This window comes from Sylvia atricapilla, chromosome 7, assembly GCF_009819655.1.
Source record: "Sylvia atricapilla isolate bSylAtr1 chromosome 7, bSylAtr1.pri, whole genome shotgun sequence".
NCBI lineage: Eukaryota > Metazoa > Chordata > Aves > Passeriformes > Sylviidae > Sylvia > Sylvia atricapilla.
In genome coordinates, this window is record NC_089146.1 from 20,286,240 (window position 1) to 20,306,711 (window position 20,472).

The 20,472-nt window shown below is 34.8% G+C and overlaps 1 protein-coding gene across 1 annotated transcript in view; it reads left to right on the forward strand.

Annotated features, from left to right (window-relative positions):
- Nucleotides 1-7,032: 7,032 nt before the first annotated feature.
- LOC136363546 (sodium channel protein type 2 subunit alpha-like) overlaps nucleotides 7,033-20,472 on the forward strand; it is a 71,027-nt gene continuing 57,587 nt past the window's right edge. Inside the window, exons 1-3 of the mRNA XM_066322876.1 lie at nucleotides 7,033-7,334; nucleotides 15,775-16,047; nucleotides 16,629-16,882. The gene's annotated coding sequence lies outside the window, so the exon portion shown is untranslated. The remainder of the gene's footprint in view (nucleotides 7,335-15,774; nucleotides 16,048-16,628; nucleotides 16,883-20,472) is intronic.

Genomic DNA, 20,472 nt, shown 5'->3' on the forward strand with positions numbered 1-20,472 from the left:
AAAGTAGTTTCTCTATGAAAATTTCAGAAGAGATCCAGAGAGAGCCTAGCAAATCTATCAGAGCTGATTCTAAATCTCCCAAAGCTATCCAACAGTACCTACAAACATGGTTTTATTAATACTTTTAATAGTAATTATAGGAACTCCATAGGAATGAAAACAAATATGCATTGAACAAATCTAATTTTCTGATTTTTTTTCAAGTGTCCTAAAACTAGGATAGCTAGAAGAATCTTTTTGCTTATTCAACCATGCTGATAGAGCTCATTTCTACCAGAAATTTCTCTTTGCCTCTTAGAGCATGGCTAACAGTCATCTGCATAAAAAATAACCATTCTATTAAATCATGCAAAAACATTTGCCCAGAAGAGATGGAGCAAAAGGTCAAACTCCAGTTTCCACAGTGCATGGGATGGTAAGCTTAAGGAGCAATGCTTGGAGCTGTTCTGGCCAAGAGATACTTATGTACGCCTGTCGTTTACATGCCTCAAAAAATTGCTATTTCACATACATAGAACCCTTTCTTTTCCTTTTGATCTTTTTTTTAATCCACAAATCTCAAATTCCTAAGCTCTTGTAACTTGCTAAGGCAAAAGACGGGCAGTGGTTTATTGATGTGCCATCTTTTTAAAAGACATAAATTAATCTCAAAAACTTATTAGCCTTTGTTTAGTTCTTATGAAATCATAACGCTATGATTCTTGCGTTTAACGTCTGAGAGTCACCTTTGCAAATTACTCATTGAAGTGAAACTGAACTTCAATGTTATTCTGAATATTAAGTATATTCTCTTCCCAAAGAGAAAATGCTTTGGTGACTACTAATCATTAGCAATCTAGCAATCTTTGAATTAGTTACAGTGCTTTCAGATCTTTGCATCTGAGGTGTATTAGTTCAGGCTTCCAGATTATACTTTTGCCTGAAAAAGCTTTGGAATTTAAAAGATTTCTGAACATTTTTTACATAATAAAAACTCTATGGTCTTGGTAACTACTTTTGAAGAAGGGACTACTTTATACCACATTTATAATATTTTCAAACTTTAAAGCCAGTAATTTCTTTGCTGACTGAGGCTAACACTGAAGTCCTTTTTAATGACCAATGGTGGATACAGATTTGACAAAGAATTAGTACAGTGGTTTTTGAAAGAACATACCACTTCCTTCTTTGCTCTCCATAACATTGTAACACTGTATGCCTGTACTTTACAATTTAGTGCAGCAAACAGTTTGCATGTTCTGTGTCCTTATCATTCTTGGACAAAAGCAAGGTACAATTATTTTTCTTTAACATGCTAGTCAAATGTTTGAAATGTTTTGTCATCTCCCACAGTGCAATATATTTTCATAGTCTAGTTATAAAGGTACTATGTTTAGTGCAGATAACTGCTACATGTACAATGAGATGCAGAGAAACTTTCTAAAGCAAAATCAACTTGGCAAGCACATGTTATTAAACAGAGCAATTATTCTAGGCATTCCAGCTTTTAAAGACTAGCAAATAAATAAATCATAACTTGAGGTTTGCTTAACAAAACCTCCCCTCTCTCCAAGTGATGATTACCCTTCATCTGACCAATTAAACCACATGACTCAGTAGCAATAAATGGAATGAAAACATATGAATGCAATCTCTCTGTTTATAGGTGTCCTGGGAGAACATTATTAGATTTTGTTACTAGCTCTGAGAGCACACTAGTGCACTTGTTGCTGAGGTATCATTTAATTCATTTCTCCACCTCTTAAAATCTGCCTACCTTAAATTGTATTTGTTCACTCTGAAATCGATTGCTTTCATTTCATTTTTGTTTATTGGTCTTGTTGTATATATGTTAGATCCTTTTGAATATGGTCCATGTCCTGTGAACATATGGTGCTTGAAATAATAGCTTCCTAGGGCTGGCTGGCCTCTTTGGACATTGCAAGGAATAGCAAAATATTTCTTCACTCTTGATCTCTACAGCTTTGTTGTCTCACAAAATTAATCTATCCTATGTCTGATGTCAGGAATTATTTCCATTTCATAGGAGAGGAACTGAGACGCATACATACATTAAGTTCTGGAAGTTACACAAGAAAATTACAAGCCTTAGATATTGAACCCTTTTTATCTGAGTCAGTGCCTGTCCACTGTTCTAACTTTTATTACTCACATAAATATTTTACAGAATCCTCTTACCCTGTTTGCCTGTATCTCTGTTAGTTCTTGAGGCATATGTCATGCAAAAAACATATTTCCTAATAAATTAGTTGCCTTCTATAAATCTTCTGTGTTGTGATGAAATAAACATTATGTAAAAAAACCTTATCAAGCAAGATTAGCAAGATTAGAAGAAATATTGCTTCTAGCACTCAGAAATTTGTAAACTACGTCTGCAGTGGCAGCTGATGTGGTGCCTATACATACTAGAGGATAGAAACATCTAGAACATATATGGTGGGAAAGGTAGACCTTTCCAGTTCACCTATGGGACTTTTCAGCAAATCCCTCACTAAGTAGTGAACAATGCCAAGTGACTTCGGCTGTGAAGCTCCTGAAGACCAGTAGGGATGCAGTAGGGCCCACCTCTACCTCCAAGATCACTGGCATAAGAAACATTTTTGTAATGATCAGTTATTATTGTCTGCTGGTAATTACCTTGAACTTAGATCAGTTTCAGAACTTAGATCAGTTTCATACAATGCTTTTATTTCTTCAAAATGTAGATATATGAACAGAGCACGCGCATTTATAAAGTGAACATTTTAAGATATCTCTAAGCTGTGATTGTTGTGTACATTTTGTTCAGCTCCTGATAATTAAGCTCATGACTGTGATTGTAGTTCATCTGAATGACAGGAAACTTGTAACCTGAGATCAATATTTTGGAAGCACTTAGGCCCATATGGAAGGTAGTTGGGGTGTTTTATGCTTTGTGACATATTTTTAGTACATTTTTACTGAATGAATGGAATTATCACAACCGAGTCCATTTGCGTATTACCTTCTTATTGGTTCTTCTACAAGAGTTGGAGGGGTTTAAATATTATTTAATAACATAATGTTAAAATAATTTTGCTATTATTAAAATCTATAAGCATTAAAGTACAGATTGCTGATCATATATCTTCATTATGATGTTAGGAATAATTTAAAGCAGCTAATTTTTCAGATAGTATCCTCTACAGCCTGTTAAAAAAGATTCTCAAGTAAAAGTACAGATTATTAGTTGAAAAGCTACTATGTCAGGTCTATGGCTTGTAAATATGCATTAGTAGCTGGTGCAAAATTTATTAAAAGCAGGGTTTTTTTAAAAAATTTGGCCCATTAGGGATAAAAAGGGAGAGAAAAAAGAGAGAAACTAAAGAGATTTATATATTTTTATTAGCCAGTGTTGAACTTGAATTAACATCATGTGCATTACACTTAGCTAAATGCTTCAATTTCAATCTCTTTCTAAAGGTAACGTTGCTAAGCAGTTGAAGGAATAGCTATAATGTTTTATATTTTGGTGCCTTTAAGTATGTTAGTTCATGAAAGTGCCTGAGAATTACTAAGGAGAATTGTTGTCAAAAAATAATTGTATTAATCAAATAAAATATTTGAGGTTAAAACAAGTTGATTACTTAATTGCTGAAAACTTACTATGAGCTGTGTACAGGCCTTGCCTTTATGAAACCCCATGCAGGGGCTGTATTCATTCGTATTTAACACTTCAAAATTATTTTTCTCTTTGGAACTAAGATATATCAACATTTGTATTTCAGCCATTTAGTTAAAAGTGACTGGATAGCTTTCCATTTATTCAGTCCTTACTGGGAGCAAAACTGCACCTGGGGCAAGATTCCCAGACAGATTATTTAGAAATGTCAGGGCTTTTCAAGTTACATTTTTAAATGTAATTTCTGAGTTGAACTTTCAGTGATGATTCATTAGAAGCTGTAATCATAATTTAAATTGAAACAAGTGTCAGGCTGGAATTCTTATAAATTAATTTTGTCAAAGCAGCCTATTTGTTGTTGTCTTTTGAATGGCCACTTCTGATTTTCAGATCTGGCAGTGGGATCTAGTGAGGCAGGGGAAAGAGACGAGATAGATTTTGTATATATACTATGTATCACTTATATACATTTTATACAGAGCGTTTTTACAATGAAATTTTCATATTTGAAGATTCAGGATTTTGGGGGGATTTATTCTATATAGATGGCTTGATGCATTTATATTATAAATGTATATAGCTATTTGTTTGTGCCCTGTTGTTCCACTGATAGGTTTTTAAGTTTATAAGAACATTATTCAAAGTCTACACATGATTAATAAAGAATATAGGCCATACATGATGTATGATCTGGTTAGCCTGGAGAGGGGATCTTATCAATGCATACAATATCTTAAGGAAAAATATCAAGAAGATGAGATCAGACTCCTTCCAATGGGGCGCAGTGACAGAACAAGAGACAGTGGACACAAACTGAAATACAGGAAGTTCCATCTGAACATGAGGAGGAACTTCTTTGAGTGTGACAGAGTACTAAAGCAGACTGCCTAGAGAGGCTGTGGAATCTCCTTGCCTGGAGATATTCAAAACCTGTGATCCTGCAACTTGCTGTAGGTGAGCCTGCTTTAGCAGAGAGTTTGGGTTACATGATTTCCAGAGGCCCCGTCCAACACAACCATTCTGTGATTCTGTAAATGAACAGTTACCATGACTTTGTGTGGCATGAGCAGTTCTACAAACAAAACTTAGATTTTTCTGGATTCTTCTTTTAGTGTGAAGATTGATAATTGAACTGTTTGTATCAGTGACATAATATTTCTCTAATAGCACGCCCACACTGATGAGAAGACTGTCTTGGTATAGACAAATACATTAAATATAGTCATTGTGCAAACTGACATACCACAGAAGATCACAATAAATATAACAACACTAGCACAAAAAAGTAGGGCTGGGGGTTCTCTAGTAATTTGATGTTAATCTAACCATCTTGTGGAACATTTGTTCACAAAAATTACCTATTCTAAAACTACACTTATAAAACTTAACAAAGAATCAAATCTCTGAACCAGCTCAGGTTCAAAACTGTTTTTCATATACCCATTTCTGTTGGAATTACACAGATAGTATTAAGGACTATGCTTCTTATTTTTTAACAAAGTTGAAATAGTTTGTTAATTAGATTCATATTTCTTTATTTTTCCAGGAGAAACCAATTCAACAGGTACTAGGTATTCCTCCTCTTTAAGTCTGATGTTACTAGATGATGATTACCTTTGGACAATGACATAAAGACTTTCTAAAGAAAACTTCCAAAGACCCGTAAGAATTTTTTTTAAGATTAAAAATTATAAATAAAAGAAATGCAAGCAAATGGAAGTCTTATTCAAGGACTGGTTTGATTTCCAAAACATGGTATGTTTGGAAAAAACCTTCCTAAGCAATTTAAAATGCAGATGCCAGCTTCCCATCATTCATGGGTTTGCTAAATCAGCATAATCCCATGGAAGCAAAATCTATGCTGTAGAGACAATGAAGGCTTTTGAATTAAAAATATATTCCTTCTTAACTTCTGGAAGTTTGTAATAAATAATTTTAAAATAAAATATTATTATTTATAATAAATAATTTTAAAATAAAAATATTTTTTCTACTTTTTTAAATAGGACTGTGATATGTGTTCACAGTCAAAAAGTCTCTTTGAAGCAAACAGGGGGACTTGCATGAACAGGAGTGTCCCTGTATGCCCCAGGTTTACAAAACCTAAACATTTTGAGAGTGAGGAGACATCTCTTTCACTTAGTATACAGATATTACTCTGTACATACAGATTACATACATCCCCATAAAATGTATTTCTGTTTCCTGCCGCCAGATTCAGGAATTTAGTGTTTACATATGTCAAGCACACAGCAAGTATAACTAAAATCAAAAGGACTACTCACAAATTGACACAAATGTTTTAGGATAAATGCTAACTGAAAAGGGGATGTCTATTGATATGAGGGATATGGGACATGAGTTGTAAGCAGTTATGACCACTTCTACTGCTTTGTGCAGTTGTGACTTGGTGGGGGCCATCAGGGTGGATACGTGCTGGCTGCCCTGGGGTCTTTTCTTCCAGAGCAAACTGTGACCAGGGGCAGAGTGTGGGGCTGTTTCCAAGGTCTGCAGAAGAGGCACTTAAAGGAGCTACAAGAAAGCAAGATATGAATTGCTTCTTATACTAATTTATTCTTGTTTTGTGGAATCATGTTTGTTTATTAAATCCCACATGACTGAACAAAGCTGGTAGCTTGATTTTCAATTAGGTGGGATCCGTAGTGGCCTCTACCCCAAGGCTGTGAGTCATTATATTGCACAGACTTGCTGACACTGCTCAGCATTTCTACACATCACTTTCCACAGACACAACGCTCCTCAAACTGCCATGCAGGGCAAAACAGTATGCTGCCCGAAGGACATTATTCACTCAGTACTGCTGCCCATGGAGCAGGTGGTGCTGGAGCCACTGCTCTAGTAATTCTTCCCAGGATGGCCAGAGGAATCCTAGGTGAGCAGATACAAATCCGCTCGTGCCCAGGAAGCCTGTCTAAGGGAAAGACTTTGAGCTTTGCTTTTTACATAAGCATACTACATTTTACACACTTGAAAGGCATGAACACAGTGCCAAAAATACATGGTAGTATTTAATGAATAAGAAAGTATCAAGATAATTAGCAAGTTCTGCATACGCCAGTTAGGGAGGCAGTCAGTGTCTGTGCTCTGTTATTTACACATTCCCGTCTCGTGCATTTTAAAGGAAACAGCGCATTTAAAGCTAAACGCTCTGTTCAATGTATACGGACAGCTGTTTTTAAACGCAATTATTTTAAGAAGCAGGTATTCTGAAGGGCTGTTCGATACGCGGTGTGGCTGTGTCGGTGTGCTGTGCTCGTTGCCCGCAGGAGGCGGCAGCCCGGGGCTGCTGCAGGCGCCGCGGGTCGGAGCGGAGCGGGGCTGGCGGGGCTGCGCCCGCTCCGCGCTCGGGATCGCCACCAGTAGGTGGAGCTGCCACGTCAGGTGCTGCGGGCTCGTCACTGCGCCCCTGCATCCCCCTCCCCGGCCCCCCTCCGCAGAATAAGCTGTTTTCTCATATATGTTGGGTACCATAGAGTGACTGAGAACAGGAAGCGGAGGCAGAAGCAGAGAGGATTCTGGAAAGGTCTCTGTGTTTTCCGCCGAGAATACAGAAATTACGATCAATTAGTAAGGCTTTGTGGATGAAAATCTGGACTGTTTCAGGAGGAGACATATATTACATTATTTTTGGATGCTGGGCTTTGCAGTGATATTTTCATTCTCTTTCAATCAGGTAAGCTGGCAAAACATTTCATTTTACCCATAATCAATCATGGCAACGTGATCTTTCCCATATTTTGGAATTGGATTTCCCCCTCTTGCTTCCTGTTAAGGTAGAATCAAAGATGGAACAGGGAATTCAAAGCCATTTTGTACTGACTGATTGTGATGATGGTGTGATATTTTTTTCCTTTCCTTTTTAACCCTGTTAAATCTGAGATCTGGTCTCTTACTCTTAATGTGATGTCGTAACTCAGTAGTCTTCCTCACAAAATCAGATCATTTTATAATCAAGATATACAACATTAATTCCAAGCATTTTATAGAAGTGACCTTGTTTCCTAGGAAGAAAAATCTGGTGATATTCAGACTCAGGAAGAGAAGGTCTCATAAGATTCTGAGCATCTCAGATTCTGATGATTCAGGGATAAAATCTACATTGTTGTTTACTGCTGTTTTTATATGTATATGTGGTATTTGAAGAAATTCTCTTATTAGCTAAAATTTGTAAAAAATATATATAAGGAAATATTTTCTTTTTGTGCTGTTTTTTTGCCTGGTTGTGTGTAGAAGAGAATGGATTCACTGTTAATTAACCAGAGGTCCACACCAAATGTATAGTTCATATTTTGTCTGTAACATTACCATCAAGCTTAATATATGCTTCTTAATAGGACTGTTTGAAGATATCAACACAAGAATGATTATATTTCTTCATTTCATTGTCCATTCATCTATTGTCTCATTCATTGTTATCATAATAATTAAAGCTGTCGGTTATTAAAGGTAAAAGGAAAATATCTACTGACGATCACTTTGATACATGAATTCTTTTTTTCACTAGTGGTTCTACAGACACACATAGACATTACAGATACATGTGTTATGTTACTATTGATTTGGAAAATATTCCAAAAGAAAACAGTAGGGGGAAAAAAAACTAAACCAAAAAAAGCCCATACAGCAGCATAAGGAGCCCATAGTTTACAAATTACCACCTCAATTCATACATAGAGAAAAAAGCAGGATTGGCTCTCAGGTGGTATTCAGAATAGCAAGCAAGGCCTGTACCTGAAGTAATGATGTGAAATAAAGAAGTTTTTAATTTGTGTTCTTTATGGTGCCTAGGGTATCCTTGTTTAACTCCAAGATAAAGAATCAGTAGTAATGATGCTTGTTTCAGTAACATATCATGTTTATGCTTTCATAACTGACTTGTCAAGAAAGCAGATTCAGAAGGGACTTTTTAACTCCAATAGTTTAATATTTAGTATTTGCTCTCTCACCCATCTCCATTTTGGGATGGAAGGTTGTTAAAGATAGGAATGTGAGCTGCTGCAGTAATGTGAAGCTTCATAGCACCTGTTAAACTGATATGTTATTTATTAGGCCATGATATTTACAGAAATTGTGCTTGTGTTGTCAGTTTACAATTTTTTCCTCAGTGAGCAGACATTAGGTCCCCATACTGATTTTCTGAGCTGTGCCAATTAAGCTCAGTATTGCAAAATTCTGTACAGCAAAAAAAGACAATTTCACGTTTTCAATGAAGAACATGAAACAATTCCCCTGCACCCTCTAAGATTGTCAGAGTGGTAGTTTAGTAATTTCTCTTTATTATCAGGTAACCTGGAGTGGGAAGTATTGGGGAAAGAAGAGAGGCATAAAAAGTAGAGTGTGTTTAATCAATATGCTGGTGACACCTTTTGTGCTTTCACCTCTTTTTCCTCACAGATGACATTAGATGACTTAACTTTTACCTTATGAAGATTAGGCATGGAGAGAAATTTATTTACCCTCAAAAGAGAAATGATTTTTGAAGAAAAAAAAAGGATAGTGAGATGTAAGATGGAACTTTCTGACTGATGATATCCATTTCCTTCTGATGCTCCCATTTCAGCCCAATATAATTTGTTGTGTGTATGCTATGTACTAATGACATTACTGGGGTCCCACAACTTTTGATGAATCAGTGAATAGCAGATATTAAAAGAGATCTATTTATGAGGCAAGCAAGTTGTGACCTTGTTCTCTGAAGTAGAAATCTTGGCCCCTCTTCTTGCCATAAGGTGACAAAGGAAAAGAATTGGTTGAATTCTGCTTCAGTTAAACCTCAGAAGAATAAATGCAAGTATCTGGTATTTGCTACTTTATTTGTATATTTTCTGAATTCTGACAATTGAAAATAAGTTTCAGAAAGTTACGTTTAATCTGTTCTTTATCACAAAATTCTATTTAGAAGTTAGAAATTTTACAAAATGCTAGTTAGCTGATTTTCCACTCAGTATAACTCTTCTGTTTTGTTTTTTTACCTTACAACTGTTAATCAGTAGTATATAGTCTTGCCATTTGCAAGACATATTCCTTTTTTTAATCCTCACTTGAATAGATGAATGGTTTAAAGCATTATAGTAAAATTGATGCCCACTAGTTCAGGCTTCTTACAGGACACAAGTACACGCTCTGATCTGTGTGTCAATCAGTCCATCAAATCAACTTCCAACCACCACAAAAATACCTGTAGGAAAAGGGCATCATCTTAACTGAAACCTGATATTATTCATTACATCTATTCCTTATTAAAAGCTGTGAAGCACCTTGCAATAGCATGTCTAAGTTTGATATTGACCAGTAAGACTCCCATAAGACCTTGATACTGGAGCTGGCATCATGCAACCTATTCTTCTGCTTTCATCAAAATTTTCTTTTTGAGCAGCTGGAATCTCCAGTATTTTACTAGGATAGTTATTGCTTGACTTTCCTTGCCGTATGATGAGGTAAAGCAGAGAATATAGGGACAAGAGCAGCTCAGGCAGAGACTGTGATACTTGAAAATATAAATATAGAGTACGTACAGCATATGCTCTTGAGTAACCATAATGTGTGTGTGCTACCACTGTAATCCTAAACAAAAGTAAGCAAGTTGAATTTGGGGTCACGAAAGTATCCAGTTTGTAATTTTTTCATTACACAACCACAAATTATTTCTTCACAGTACAAACAAACAAACAAACACAACAAACCACCTAACAACAGCAAAAAACCCTGCCTAAGATCCAAACCAAATGTACCAGATAATATACCCCAAAATGGTGATTTCAAACTAAAAAGTTGCTAAACTTTAATGTGGTCCCCAGTCTTGGTAACATCTTATGAAAAACTGCTGTTCACTTACTCTATCAATTAAGACAGAATATGTTCTACATGGAGAAATGCAACTAAAAAAAGTTAATATTTAATTAAAGAGCTTATGAGGCTTTTTCACATGTAAAAGTTTAAGGAAAAGGTTATTTATGATCAGATTAGTTATTTGTCTAGTTAATAACTTTTATTGCTATTGATCTTTTTTGAACTGAGTAGTTTTACTTAGGTAAGTGTAATCATGGAGCTACCATGAGCACAGGTCTCTTTTCCAAACTGGAATTGTTTTTTCCTTCTACTTCTTTGGGTCAACCTTCTGGATGCATATACCTTTATCAAAATATCTACATTTTGAATATGCATATACTGAGTTTATAGTCCATATGCATGGGTGTGGCACATGCCAGGTATATCAATTGCATACAGGCTGTACCTGCTCAGCAAAGCTGTTGTTTCACAGGTGCTGAACTTACTCTGTGTGTTTAGATCACCTGAAGAGCACGTACATATGACTCCTTATCCATGAGATGCATCAGGCACACCCTCATATTTCTTTACAAGATTTCCTGAATGAAAGTAATGAGGCACACTGGTAAATCTGAGATGATATCACAGATTCCATTAAGGAAAATGGCTGGGATGAGCATCAGCACTACTGGTTCTGTGATCCCCCTTACCATACATACCTGTTATAACTACACAACTGGAAGATCTTGGGATAAGTATACACTGCAGGCAATTTCCATTTATAGATTATTTATACTTATATTTGATGTTCCTTATTTAATTTTAAGGCCCTCCTTTTCAGTATGAGAGAGGATCAGTGTTCATGGTCTTTTAGCATAATTTATTTTTAAGAACAATGTGAAGCAAGAAACTTCCTTTATATGCTTAACCATAAAATAATATTATGAATGATTACATAGGATTCTAGGATGCTACATGTTTGTATTCAAAATCACTACAGAAATGCAGATGAAGAAGTAAATGAGGAAATGAAATGTTCACAGGAAAAATAGTTCCTTTTATGTAGGGCAACATAGCACTATGTGGCCTGGCTACTGTATTAATTGAGGAAAAGTCTGTCACCATTTGTCATAAATTATGTCCTTTCACTGCCTGGTAGTCCTGGAATAGAAGCAGAAATTTTCTGAGTCCATGTAGCCTGATTTCAGGCCCACATGTCCCAATTTCTTGCCTGCCTAGGTTTGGATGTCCTGAAAACTCTGTCCTTTCTTAGTAATTATTGTACTATCTTTTAATTTTTGGACACACTGAGGAATTCCAAATTTGTGTAGGTTAAAAATATACTCATAGGAAGCTAAATTTCTTGGTTCAGTTTTCAGATGTTAAATGAATGTGCTTTCTTAACAAACAATCTTCATTGCCTTCTCAAAAGCCAGTCACAGAGGAAAACCGTGTAACTGTATGAAGACTCTAATACAAGAATATGTTTATCCCTTTTTTATTAATATTTGAAATATATGTGGAAACCTGAATGTGAATTTGTCTGTGTCCCACCTGAAAATGCAGGGTTTTGTTTTTTTTTTTCCTCAGATGCAATTAATATGATACCAACTTGATTTCCTCAAGCACAGAAATTTCTCCACAGTTACTACTATAAAGAAAATTCACTTTTGAATATATATGTTCTTATGCAGTGGTTAAATCATAAGGATAAAACTGGTAGACTACAAAATTAGGATATTAAGCCACAAGAATGAAGAATCACTATACCTTTTAGCAAAGTTAACCTAACTCCATAGTGACACTCAGGGATAGACAGAAAATTTTCAGCTGATATTTGAGTGTGTTTTCCATTGAAATGCACTCTTTATAGTAAAATAATGCTCTAAATCTAAATTGTCTGATAACATTTACGTTACATAGAGGACATTTCTAAATGATGAGTGAAGGTATACACCTAACTTACTCTCTTGTAACTTATCAAGGAGCAAAATTAATTCCCCCATCACAAACAGCTTTGAGTATTTTAAAAAAATTTTCTTTAAGTTTATTTTTACTTAATAGCCCAATAATCTTCAAAACTTCTTTATGAAAGATGAAAGCAAAAGTACTAGGCCTTGCAGTTAGTAAGGGAATCATTAAAGTTATTTTTATGTCTGAGTGGTGTAAACTTGATGACAGAAATAAGTAGGCAATTTCAAAAGGGCCCAAGAGTCCAAGGTCAGATTGAACTGAAGGAGGGCAATCCTAATGTTTACTGTCATTTAAATGAAATGTCTAAAGAAAAGCCTGTCACTAATATTTAAAGCCAAAATGCTTGCATGAAGAAATCTGACCTGAGACAGAAGTTCTGACCAAAATCAATATAAATTAAATTCAGCCTGTATTACAAAGGAATTTCTTACCTACTGAGTGAAGCTGTAACTGAGCATTAAAGTAGTCTTCCTGAAAGGATTTTGCTAACACCAGTTTAAGTTACTTGCCATGTATTTCCTATAGATCAATTTGCTTTAGTTAGTATTATAGTAGGTAGAATACTAAAATTCCAGTAGCTGCTAGAGCACTAGCTCTCATTCCATAGCCTATATCATTTAAAGCTATAGGCCTTTAATTAGTACCTTATTTTGTTAATATACTAAAATTTCAATATTATAAGAGATAACTTTTAAAGAGGTGGTAGAAGTTTTAACTTACAGCCTTTGCATGTTTAGATTTATTACATGCAGGTAGAGACTAGATCTAAGTCATACTTCCATACTCCATTTGGAAAACATTCCAGAATTAAAGTTTGATTATGTTTTATTAGACAGTTCCATGACACCTGAATAAATGCTTTGGAGAAATCAGTGCACATTTTTCATATGCTGTTTTAAACCTTGGGTGTAAAGCATTCTATTTTCATGTTGACTTTATGTGCATTTTCTTCCTTGTGTAGTAACGATCACATTCAGCCAAGGACTCTGTGTAAGCCTCTCAAACAGAAGTTCCAATTTTTCTCCTCTGGTTTCCTAGACAACTGTCAAATTCCAAATATAGTCCATTAATCTTGTGTTATATGAAGTCTATTCTTTCATATTTTGTATTGACTAGTTTCTGTGGCATAGTAAGACTAGGAAAGTAAGTGTTTCAGCTTCATAGTTCTTAATGACTTAATTAATTTTCAAAGTTTAGTTTGTTTCTTTTTTCTTAAATTCATAAACAATGTTTTCTGTTGCAAGTGCATTTTTTTAAGTTTCCCTATAAAAATGTAGAAAACTACTACTTTACAAACAGAGCTTTCTATTTATTTTATACAGAAAAATCAATATTGTGATGTGTTTAGATATTGCTCACTGATGTCTAATTGTAACTACTTTAACACCTTTCCTTTGGATACTGTTGTATGTACCAGTGTTTCACTTGTCAGCACATTTAAATTTTGAATACACAAAGTATTAGGAATTAGTTGAATTTGGACATTTCATTTTGTGGATAACTCTGCTTCTTCTTAATCTTGTTAATCTAGAACTAGAATCTTTTTAATCTAGAATTTAACTTTCATAATTGCTTAACACCAAATATCCATATACTGCCCACAATTTCTGTTCATTGCATTTTTCTCTAACATGAGATTTCCACTTAGGTGGCATCTCTACTGGCATATTGTCCAATAATGGTCTTCACAAGAAAATCTCATTTTGAATAACCCCATTTCTTTCTTTTCCAGTTTATTGTTACACTGAAACAAAGCTAAAGAGCATGAGTATACAGTTTGAAACATTCTTTAAAGCAATATTATGTCTCAGAATTTGAAACATAAACTGGTTTTAGATTAAATGCTCATGCCATATATGCAGAAGACTCAGGGAAAGAGCCCTATGTGAAAGAATCTGTGTAATCTGTCCATCAGGAATCACCTCTGACTAGGCCTGACATTTTACCTATGAGTCATTCTTGGGAGATGAAATAAAATAAGCTACTCTAAATAAAAAGTATTTAGCTAGTATTTAGCTACTCTAAATAAAAGTCTACAAATTATCAGCCAGAATGATTTTCTATCATCACTTTCAGCTACAGTAAAATTGTACCCATCTATGAAAATTTCAGGTATTGGAGTGAGAACCAAAGATATTAGATCAAAGAAAAAACCCTAGAGGTTTGGGTTTTGTGGTTTTTAATTAGCTGGGGGGGATTTTTTTGTTTGATTCGGGGTAGGTCTTTGTTTATTTGTTTGTTTGGTTCCTTCTTCTTGTTGTTTTTTAGTGTATTGAAAATTATACAGAAAAAAAATGTTAAAAACCATATAAGATGAGATATTGGTTGAAATCCTGAAATGAAATTACACTGGTGTGGCCTAGATCTACTGTAAATTCAGGACAAAGAACATACAATTCTTCCAACCTGCTTCCTTCAAGTTTTGCTGTAACAACTATTTATACTACTACCATGATGCACAGAGATAGAGACAAGGTTTGGGTTACATGTGAAAAAGGATCCTCTGCCTTGTGCTTTAATTCAAAATACAGATTTGTTGAAATTATCTGCCCTTCTAGTGTTATTAGTAATTCTCAAATTAAAAATTAATTCCTCAACATTTTGCAAACTAGCAGATATTTTACAACCAGAGAGAAGCAATATTTCATCTTTTGAAAATGAATGTCATATGAATGTTTAGTGTAACTGATTGTTCTTTTATTAGGAAACTCTAGAATCCCCTTCATATTATTTTGCAACTTGTGAGCAAAAGCACTTAAACATGTTGCTATATCTGACCATGAGATCAAATTTCAGCCACAGTGCTGCTTGAGAGGCAGAATCCAGATGCATCTAATAATCAAAGGGATGAGGAAGTCCCGTCTTTTCCCCCAGGGAAAGCTGCATTCAGTGTAAAATATGCATTGGTGGATAAGTATCAATGGTGGCAGAGTCATGATTCCCTGAGGTCAGTACTGGAGACACAGCTTTCAGATGTCTTCAGTGGAGCCTCTCCAGTAGTGACTCACCACAGCAAAATGTGCTGAATCAGTGCTTCATTCAAAATGACCAAGGCATTGAAAAAATCTGTTCTAAGCCATCATTGGGATGAGTGTATGTTACATTATTAAACAATGAAAGCTCTAATTATGCTACTACTTATTGCAGATTTCGGAAAATGCAATTCTAGATTGATAGGAAATAGTACTAGGCAAATTCTAGGTTAGTTTTTGAAACATATTCTCTGTACTTGAAATACTTGGAGATCCTCTGTCTTTAAGAGTAAGAAAAGCAGTGGTCTAAAATAAAGCTTTCACTTTTTGTTTTCCCACCTTTTGTGTTCTCGCTGACCTGATCTGTGTCTACTCAGATTTTCTTTATTTTATCTGCAGAGTTTCTACAGTGGCTGTTCATTCTCACTGTACTTGGAGAAAAGTATTATTAAGAGCTGCTTTGGCAAGAGCAGAGACCTAAAAGAGAGGGATGTCTTCTCTTCTCTAGGAGTAAAAGCAAAGTAACAACATAAAATAGTAAAAAAACCCAAAAAAGCCACAACAACAACAAGAAAACAACCCAGAAATATATCTAGATGAAATATCCAAAAGAGAATAATGTCTCAAAGACAGCTCATCTGAATCTCAGTGACTGAAGACTATGTGTAAGATGTAAGTAGACTATTTAAACTCAATGAACTGAATACCCAGATTATTAAGGACTGAGGAAGACATGGCCAACCTTTGGCCAGCTCTTGTAATGATGCAAGTACTTTATACTGAAGAACCTGAAGATACTGAGTTTTTCTGATATTATATTACGTGCCAGAGAAGAAAAATTCTGTTGCACGAGGAAAAGCATTTGTACCAACAATCTCCATGATAGATAACTTGAAGAAGTATCCATATGTTTGTGCAAATACGGAGCTAATTAACTTCCATGCCTGCTTAAGGACAGTAAATACATTGGGAGTAATGTTCAGTTCCCCAAATGACAGGTGAGAACACTCCTGTTAGTTTGGGAACTACTGTCTACCATGTCTTACCCCATGTCTATCAAAGACCATGCTAGTGATGCAGTAATTCCAACAAGACCTATCTTTCTCTTTTAGTGAAAGCATGCAAGTAAAAGATGAGCTGGAGTCTTTGAAATGCACACTTAAAAATATTCTTAAATGTACTTTTGTTCTGTATTAGGTTTAGTGAAATAACTAATTTTCAATCCTGTTTTTCTTACTTCTTGGTGCTCTTAGGCTGGAAAAATATGTCTGTGTGACTATGTAGACTTACCCTTGCCTACTGCAATTGATTTTTGAGAAGATTTGGACACAGGAACAAAGAATGATAGAGTCCTGAAGGAACTGCAGTCTTGAAGAAGCTTCAGGTCCCAAGGAGAGACCTTCCTTACCAATTCATTTTCTGCTAGAAATGCAGCCTTTTTCTTTTCACAATAGCAAAAGATGCAGAGGTTAAATTCTGAGATTTGGCATTTCATAGAAAAATAAAGGTAAGACTGTTTTTTATTCTCAGAAATCTTGTTTCACTGCAAAGGATGGCTAGTTGATATTCTGCTACATATCTTCACTAAAATACCAATGGAAAAATGAAATTAACACCTTTATGAGCTGTAGAAATTTGTGTTATGTATATTGTAGCTATTTTTCTTTACAACGTAAGGATCTCTAATGTTGGAAGGTATTTGTAAAATGTTGATTAGAGTACAATATTCCAATTAGGCTGATAGACTAAGAAAGAGACGCTTCCTCTTAAATTGCATAAGATTTTCATTTGTCCTTCTTCAGGTTTCTCCACTGCTTCAAATATTGGCACTTGATCTCTTTTCACACATTCTCAGAGGCAACTCATGGTGTTAGAGAAAATACAAGGCAGGGTTGTATTTAAAGAATTCCTAGAGGTTTTGGTCAATTTTATCTATAAGATTAACGGGTCAGGTAATTTATTTGGGGATTCTGCAGCTTGCAGGTAGGTGTCTGAGGAATTCAGGTTATCCCTTTACATATTCTATCAATTTTTGATTCCTAAGAACTAAGATAAGAAATAGGAACAAATTAATTCAAAAACAAATGTTGGAGAGAAGTTGAAGGAAGGAAAGAGGTGAATGATAATGGGCACAAACAGACAAATAAGTGAAGGAAAGGCTATCCATCACAATATCTGGTGAGAGGGAGTAGTGTCCAAAATATTTTCCCAAGAAGCAGCTTCTGGATGTTTCAAACAGGTCTGAAATTTCTTCCAGTCTGTAATCTAATCTGTTTTGGGTGTTTTCCCATCTGCCTAGTCCTTTACCAATCAGACTGAACCTCATGAAATATATTCTACACCGATTTCCAAAGTCTTACAGTGTTTTCTTTTGCTGAGGTTGGGGTTCTTGAGGTTTAGTTAATGTACTTTCACACCTAATTTCAAGTGATTATTGAAAACATGAAATAAAATTGCATGTAATACCCCCGAAGCACCTGAAGCTTTTACTACATTTACTATTCTTCAGCCAGGTTTCAGCCAATGTGAACAACCAGTTCACATTCAGCCACTTATTTTAAATCACCCCATTCTAAATAATTTTAAAGCAAGTTTTTATTAAGGAATATTATTTCTGTGACATATCCTTATTAGCTGATTTCATATTCTCATAACAAGTATTTTTTTTCTTTTGGGATTTATTAATTTTATTATTAAACACCTGGTGGTGATTTCATTATTTTTATTTTTAATAGTTATGTAACACTAATGCCTATGGGCTACTGAGGCTGACTGTACAAATACAGACAAAACCACAAAATACAAATACATTAATTGCTACAGATAAATTATAATCTCAAAAAATGACACAATGGATTAATAGTAAATGTTGAACTTAATGGAAAAAAAGGAAAATAAATCTTCTTACTTCTTGGTCAGGGAGGACCTCTAAAAACAAAGTGCCAAAATTTAAATTACTAGATTACAGATTAAAGAGGCAGGTTCTGACCAGTTGCTAAATTCTGGAGGCTGTTTTCACCTTTGAGGAAATCACTCCTTTCCTTGAAATACCTATTTTTATGAAACCAACTTTCATGTATTCCTTGCCTTAGGACCCACGGATAATTTTAACTGAATGTCTCTTTAGATATCTCAAGGAAATATGCATTGCATTGCATTTACCACTGTGAACTACAGCAGTGACATTTTGAGTCTCTTCTGATCTTTTTGTAATTCTGGTTTTTTTACTAGAATGTTTTAAAGCAGTAAAAAATAGAGTAAATATGGCAGGATAAATGGTAAACAATGGTAAATGTCAATTATGAAAAGATAATGATCTGTAACTTAAAAAATATTTCAGAGCACATTTTTCTTCATGAAATTAGTCTCTGTGCACAAAAATGATAAGTGTCAATACAAAGATTTAGTTTTTCTTCACAAGAAACTAGTATTTACCTATCCTTTTGTTTTTGGTTTTTTTTTCCTAGAAGAAATTGAAGGCAGTATTTCCTGATTTGGAATTTGATCACAACACAGTAACTTAAATGTAATTTATCTTCATTTCCAGAAAAGCAATACCTGAATTTTGCAAAGCAACTTCCCAAACACCAAGAGATGGAGCTAAGATGACTCATTTTTCAGACTGTCCCAACATACTCTCTCTTATATCTCTTTCCTCCTCAGGACAGTAGGAGCTTGAGTTTTGTTGTTTTTCTGGTATCAGCACACAAGAGCTACATGTTTTATTTCTAAATTGCAAAAAGTAATTCCTAGCTGATGCTGAGGTGGTGCCACTAATTTCTGTCTGTTCTACTGTGGAAGGCCCACCCTTTTGATTTGGACAAATAGCTTTACTTCCATTGAGACAGCTGGTCTCATTAACACTAGTGATTAAGAGGAAAGTTTTTAATCCAGGCTTTAGCATCTGAGAGCTTGTTGCAGGGCTTGGCACAGGGGAAGATACTAGTTCCAAATTACAGCTTCTCAAATAAAAGATTGGCATATGAAAATTAGGATAGCTGGTCATTTTACAGACTCCATTTGCTATCCTTGCACTTACTCCAACTCTAATCAACTGTTTCAGTTGAAATGAATGAAAATCTCAGTAGTCAGCTTTTTCAAGGTTTTAGCAGGCAGTACTCTACAGGGAAAAAAAACACAGCAAGGTTTGCTGTTTCTCCACCTTGAAAACTTTGAAGGGGGTCTGTGCAGTTTCATGCAAAATGCAGATAACCTGTTAGATAACCTGAAGATTTCAATAGACAATCATGGTATCTATCTGGTACTTACACTGGTACTTTCACTTTTACCATTTGCCCTATTTAAGATATCATAAAAATAGATACCTTCAGGCTACTTCTTCTGGCCTTTTCAGAGACACAGAAAAATTAATTTGACATTGTTAGCAAAGATATTTTACTTACTTTCTGACTCATCTTCTGTAAATGATGAGAAGATTATTACATTAAAATAAAATTCAACAAGTTGTCTGTGGACATAATATAACTAGCTGAAATATGTATAAAATTAAAAACATATAGATACTGTTTATTGCTCAATCTTATTATTTAAAGGTAGAGACTAAAGGAAAACTGGAGAAGGACTTTTAGAATTCAATGCTCAATTACAACTAAATGGCGAAAGCATGTCTTTAATAAATAGGAACTTCATTTTTCTAATGAAATGTATTAAATTATAGAACATTATATATATGATACATAGACCAGATTTGTATTTCAAATACTTAAAACTCTCTTTGCTGAGCAGTAGAAGGTACTGAGGGGCTTGGACCACATGTAGTTTTAAGACTCTTTCTTTAAAAATTGTTTTCAATGACAGTTATTCTGAAGTATTAGATACACAAAATGTCTGAACTCTGCCTAATACCATTCGTATCCTGGCAGTTTAGTTACCAGATAACAAGCGATTTTAAAACCAGTTAAAGAAGGAGAAGGATGCTGAGCAGTTCATGATGCAAGGATTGCTACGAGCTTGATCAGGGCCCAGTACAGGCAACAGCACAACTTCTGTTTCATTTTTCTATAAATTAATGTATGTATAGCAACAGTAATCAGATACATATTTCTGTGTTGTTCTGTTAAGCTTTGTAATCTAAAT